Below are 6,817 nucleotides of genomic sequence, written 5' to 3' on the forward strand. Positions count from 1 at the left end.
TATATGTATGTATGTATGTGCATATATTCGAAACGCCGGTGTTAAAACGGGGGTAGCTGATGAAGGAAAATATTCTCTATGTGGCTTGTGTGTTTTCTGTACTCTGGTTATTATTTTCTTGTCTACGTTTTGTTTACAATGTCCTGTACCCAGATATGCACCTATATATACAGGTAGACGTAAGTATGCACATACCTGTACGTATATATGCATATACTCATTTATTATTTGTTATATATATATATATATATATATGTATATATATGCACACACATGCGTATATGTGTGTCTTTGTGTCTCTTTGTTCCGCACAACAGCTTCACAACAGTTGTTGGTATGTTTACGTCCCCTTAATCTATTGGTTCGGCAAAAGACACCGACAGAATAAGTATCAAGCTTTAAAAACAGGAGGGGGGCGGAACCAATCTTGGAGTTGATTCGTTCGATTAAAATTCTTCAAGGCAGTACTCCAGACTGGCTGCAGTCTAATGGTTGAGGCAAGTAATAGACAAGATAAATATATACATGAGAAACAACAAAAGTAGCCATCGACAGCAGCAGCAGCAGTAGCAGTAGTAGTAGTAGTAGTAGTAGTAGTAGTAGTAGTAGTAGTAGCAGTAGTAGTAGTAGCTGTTGTTGGTGGTGTTTAGCCCCAAGCCAGTCTTGAACTTGCAATCCTAAGATCAAAGGGTTGCATAGCTGTAATTATCTCCCCTTACATCCAAGAATCGTGTCCTCCTCTCCTTCAGATTAAAATGTTTAGCGTGTTTCATTGGAGAGAAATTTTGGCTGTTATTTTCAGCAGATTGAGTGACCACGATTTGTTCCAACTGTCATTCTCTCTCTCTCTCTCTCTCTCTCTCTCCCTCTTTCTCCTTCTGTCTTTCTCCCTCTGTCTTAATTTCTCTCTCTCTCTCTATCTACATCTCTCTATCTACATCTCTCTAACTACATCTCTCTATCATTTATTTATTCTACATACATCTAATTCACACACACACACATATATACACTCACTCACACACGCACACGTACACGTATACACACACACTTATATAAACAGACTATATATATTTTTATCTCATTATTTATTTATTATGCCTGCTGCGGAGTTTCCGGTGGCAACATCCATCTGGTGTCGCTGCTGTCTTATCTCTTCTTTACTGTGCTGCCATCTGCTGACGATTTCTCACTAATAATAATGATAATAATTTTCTTTTATCTTCTATTTGTGCCACTCAATAGACTGTGGCCATGCTGGGGCACAGCCTCGAAGAATTTTAGTCGAGTGAATCGACCCTGGTTATTGTTGTTGTTGCTATAATAATAATAATAATAATAATAATAATAATTATTATTATTATTATTATTATTATTATTATTATTATTATTAGTACTGGGTCCATCTAATCGACTGGCCCCTTCCCCAAAAGATTTCGGGCCTTGTGCCTAGAATAGAAAAGATTATTATTATTATTATTATTATTATTATTATTTTGTATTGCCAGATATTTATTCCATCGGTGGTTTTTTTGTTGAACAGCTATGTTACGGGGATGTAAACACAGCAACACTGGTTGTCAAGTGGTGATGGGACACACACGAATACGTATACATATGACGGGCTTCTCTCAGTTTCCTTCTAGCAAATCCATTCACAAGGCTTTGTTCAGCCTGAGTCTATTATAGAAGGCATTTGCCCGAGGTGCCACGCAGTGGGACTGAACCCGGAACCATGGGGTTGGGAAGTAAATTTCCTTCTACACAGCCACGTCTAATAATGATGATGACGATGATAATGATGGTAATGGTGATGCTGATGATGTCTTTTATTCTGCTCCGCAAGGACCGACTGCAATTTTTGTGGGGATTTACACAAAGGATAGGAAGAAAGAAATGGAAAAGATAGTGACATGCGGTTAAAGGATGCATATTGCGAACTGTATAAGGCGGCGAGCTGGCAGAAACGTTAGCACGCCGGGCGAAATGCCTAACGGTATTTCGTCTGTCTTTATGTTCTGAGTTCAAATTCCGCCGAGGTCGACTTTGCTGCCTTTCATCCTTTCGGGTTACGCACTGGGGTCGATATAATCGACTTAATCCGTTTGTCTGTCCTTGTTTGTCCCCTCTGTGTGTAGCCCCTTGAGGGCAATAAAGAAATAAGAAACGTTAGCACGCCGGACGAAATGCCTAACGGTATTTTGTCTGCCGCTACGTTCTGAGGTCAAATTCCGCCGAGGTCGACTTTGTCTTTCATCCTTTCGGAGTCGATATATTAAGTACCAGTTGCATACCGAAGTCGATCTAATCGACTGGCCCCTCCCACCAAATTTCGGGCCTTGTGCCTAGAGTAGAAAAGAATATACAATGTATGTGATAAAACGAATAATGCAGTCCTTCTGGTGCAGGAGAAACTCCAACTAGGATCAACCAAGAAAACTTACAGATCCAGGATTACTCTGATCCCCAAAGATATGAAGACTTTCCCCTGCTCTCCAACCGACAGGTGCATACTTGGTGTAAGTCCATTCACTCTAACCATTTTTGTCACAGTCACCCATCTTTTCCCAAATTCCCTGAGAGGAAGCACTTCTCTCTCCCCACTCATTTTCCTTTCCAAGTGGGACTTAAAAAAAGTCGACGAGAGCTTGACCGGTGAGGAAGGATATCCCAGCCTGCATCCTAACCAGGGTGGTTGCTGTTGTTATACGATGTCAGTACGTATGGCGCAAAAAGAAAATAATCTGGCTTTACTTCGGTGTGTTGGGGTACTGACGAAGAAGAATGGGGCGGAAGGGAAGCCAATAGTCATTAACTCAAACAAGCTGAGAGATTCGTGTTCCAGTGACAACAGGAGACAGACTCGTCCTCTCCAAATGCAATCTGCTTTTCTTCCCGCTCAACGCAGAAGCGCCCTCTCCCTCATCACGTCACTTCCGCCTTCCACATCAGCCCATAAAATCCCATGCGTCCATTCTCCCACAGCTAGAGGGTGTGTCGCCAAGCTCAGCCTTTGAGCTTTCTGCCTCCAGGCCTCCGGGTCCCTTGACCCCTGGGCCTACATAGGACTAAACAACAAAGCCAAAAGTGCGGATCCCATAAAAGCGTTCCCAAGGGTGAACAGCCCCCTCCCCTCTAGCTTCGATATTGGCCCCTACTGATCTAAAGATCACTTCGTACAACAACAGGCGGATAAAAACAATAACTACCATTTCTGATCAATGGTAAAGTCAATCCAGCCGTGCCCTGTACCTTATAACATGCTGTATTGATTGATAGTTGACTGTAGTGGACGCAGCTCCGGACGCGACCTTCGTCCTTTCCTCGTCCAGTGAGCCAACAACCTTACGGAATAGTGCTATCTTAAAGCATCGGTACACTGGGAAGCTACACGGAGGTCCCACAAATCTAGGGACCCCAATTCTGATCTATGCATGCTGTGCCTTGCTGTCAGTAAATGAATATTATAGGATCCGGTGGACTGAATTACTCGGGACCTCAAGGGTCCAAGAATTCATTTATAATCCATGCATGCTATAGCTTGCTGTCAAGAAATAAATTCTATCGGGCCCAGTGGACTGATTTACCTGGAAGCCCTTAATGCGGCTAAAACGACTCAGATCTGATTCGAATTCCCTAAATAGGACCTGATGTTTTATGACCAAAACACTATTCCGGAATTAACTCTGTACCTTCTTTTATTGAGACGATACAGCTTCATTCAATCCTCTCCTCCAACCTAGACTGGTGCAGGACCTTCTTCTTCCGCGTTACCAGATTTAGATGAAGAGAGATTTTAGGCTATTCCAAATGTAACCCCCACCACCAAAAGGCCTCTACGATAAGAAAAGACTAAAGTTCCTTCCCGAGTAATATATCGACCCATAGGGCCGGTTTCCCTGTTCTCATGGCGTATATATTCCCCACCTGGACGGGACACCGGTCCGTTGCAGGATTACACTCATTTTTGCCAGTTGAGGGGATTGGAGCGACGTGAAATAAAGTGTCTTGCTCAAGAACACAACGCGTTGCCCAGTCCAGGAATCGAAACTACAATCTTACGATCATGAATCCTACACCCTAACCATTAAGCCACGCAGAAAGGCCTCTAGCATTGTCAAAAATATTATATACGCCCTGGTTGGAGCCCACGTTCCGCCACTCGATAGATTTCGTGGCCCACTGACAGTTTTTCTAGATAAACCCTTCATTGTTCTTCCCCAACGCTCACCCAGCCTTCCCCTTGTAGACACGAGTTTTGCGCTCGGGTATTCCTTCTCACACTGAAAATATTGCTCTTTGAGACAGTGACCCGTCATTAAGGTCTAACCTGGCTGACTTGAACCCTAACACAACACCCATTGGAGAGAGATACGCCCTCTTTCAATGGAGTTTTCTCTATTCCTATTCCTGCTCGGGCTCTAAAGAAGGCGGCTAGGGCAGGGTGGGACAGGACAGATTGGTTGGGGACCATACGTTGTATCAATGAATTCTCAGAGAAGACGAATTTAGTGGCTTCAGTTAAAGAGGGCAGCACCTTGGTTTGTTGTGACTGGGAGGCAAGCTGGGGCTCGGTCAGTCAACTCCTGCTGGGTTAACGGAGTGAAGGATCTGCTGTTGAAAAGCTCAACATTCTTAGGACCCCAGAAAAATCACTGATCGCGAGCAATCCTACCTGTGCGTGCGTGTGCACATGTATGTATGTATGTATGTATGTATGTAAGACCGTGCCTCAGTAAAGCTGGGCTTATGAGTCATCTTCGTAGTCATAAAGCAAGACTGATGATTGACCACCAGGCCGCTGGTGATGATGCTACACACCATACTAATCATGTCTGTCGGGCATGTGGAAGGGAGTGTGATTCAGCAGGAGGACTTGAACGACACGCAAAGGTACATGGAACCCAATTACAACAACAGCTAGCTATTGCCAGTAAAGGTTTTGGATGCCAACTCTGTGCAAGACATTGTAGATCTTTGGCTGGGCTAAAAAGTCACATTCGATCACAGCACCGTTAAGTTAAGCTTCGTGCAATGGCCACACTCGATAATGAGGGGGCAGCCATCATGTATGTATGTATGTATGTATGTATGTATGTGGAAAATGAGTGAGTGTTGCTTTTTGTGTGTGTGTGTGGTTTGTGGAAGAAGGTGTTTGATTCGTGGGGGCCTGGTCAGGCATCAGAGACCTCACAGGAATTAACCCATGGTAAATTGTGATATGGCTATTGTTCAGAACAGAACATGTGCAACTTGTGGAACGGTGTGCCTTTCAGTTGCAGGATTGAAAAGGCATGTGGAAGGAGTTCATACTGTGGCACTGGTTCCCTTTGCCAGCAAGCACAGCTGTGCATTATGCAATAGAATGTGCAAATCTTTGGCAGGACTCAAGAGTCATACAAGGGGCTCACATTGCATCACTGATGACTCATTTCAGTGATTCTGTCTAGCAATGGCTTGGCTCGTATACGAGAAAGCAGCTAAGATGTATGTATGCATGTAGATTTTTAACCGATATGGGTAGCAACAAAGAATGCAAAAATCGGTGAGAAACTGAAAAAACAAAAAAACAAAAAAGAACAGAAACATTTAAAAAAAAAAGAAAGAAAGAAAAAGGAAAACTGTTTTTTCGGAAATGAAGTTTCTTAAGAAATGGTCATGAAGTATTGAGTTCCAGATATTGCTTTCTTATTCTCGTCGTCGGAGATGCTTGAACCAGTATTTCAGAGAGATTTCACCGCTTGCAAAATATATAAACTAACGACGCTATAATTCAACACTTGCAATATAAACATAATTAATAAGAGATAGATAGATAGATAGATAGATAGATAGATAGATAGATAGATAGATAGATAGATAGATAGAGGGAGAGAGAGAGAGAGAGAGAGAGAGAGAGAGAGAGAGAGAGAGAGAGAGAGAGAGAGAGAGAGAGAGAGAATGTGAGCGATATAGAGAGTGAACGATAAAGAGTGAACGATAAAGAGAAAGCGATATAGAGAGTAAGCGATATAGAGAGAGTGAGTAATACAGAGTGAGTAAGCGATATAGACAGAGTGAGCGAGGAAGAGAAAGCGATATAGAGAGTGAGTGATATAGAAATTGAGCGGTATATAGAGTGAGCGATAAAGTGAGTGAAGGATAAAGACTGACAAAGTGTGAGAGAGATAGAAAGAGAGAGAGAGACAGAGAGACAGACAGACAGACAGAGAGAGACCAAGTGAAAGAAACAGAAAAGTAGGGAAAAGAAAGGGAGTGGGAATCAGTAGACGATAGTTTTGCTGCGAAGCGACACCAGTTACCGACTACCATCATCGGCTCGCTCACCGCGCCGTAACCCCTGATCACTGACTGCTGCCGCCTTTACCAGGTGCAGAGACGGAGAGAGGGGGGTTCAATGACTGTCTGCCTGTCTGCCTGTCTGCCTGTCTGCCTGATAGACAAGACAGGCAGTCAGGCAGTCAGACTGAGAAACTGAGAGACTTTACTTTAATTTTTTTATTTACTCTTTTACTCTTTTACTTGTTTGAGTCATTTGACTGTGGCCATGCTGGAGCACTGCCTTTAGTCGAGCAAATCGACCCCGGGACTTATTCTTTGTAAGCCTAGTACTTATTCTATCGGTCTATTTTGCCGAACCGCTAGGTGACGGAGATATAAACACACCACCATCGGTTGTCAAGCGATGGTGGGGGGACAAACACAGACACACAAACACACACATATATATATATATATATACATATATACGACGGGCTTCTTTCAGTTTCCGTCTACCAAATCCACTCACAAGGCTTTGTTCAGCCCGAGGCTATAG

This window comes from Octopus bimaculoides, chromosome 26 (assembly GCF_001194135.2).
Source record: "Octopus bimaculoides isolate UCB-OBI-ISO-001 chromosome 26, ASM119413v2, whole genome shotgun sequence".
Classification (NCBI taxonomy): domain Eukaryota; kingdom Metazoa; phylum Mollusca; class Cephalopoda; order Octopoda; family Octopodidae; genus Octopus; species Octopus bimaculoides.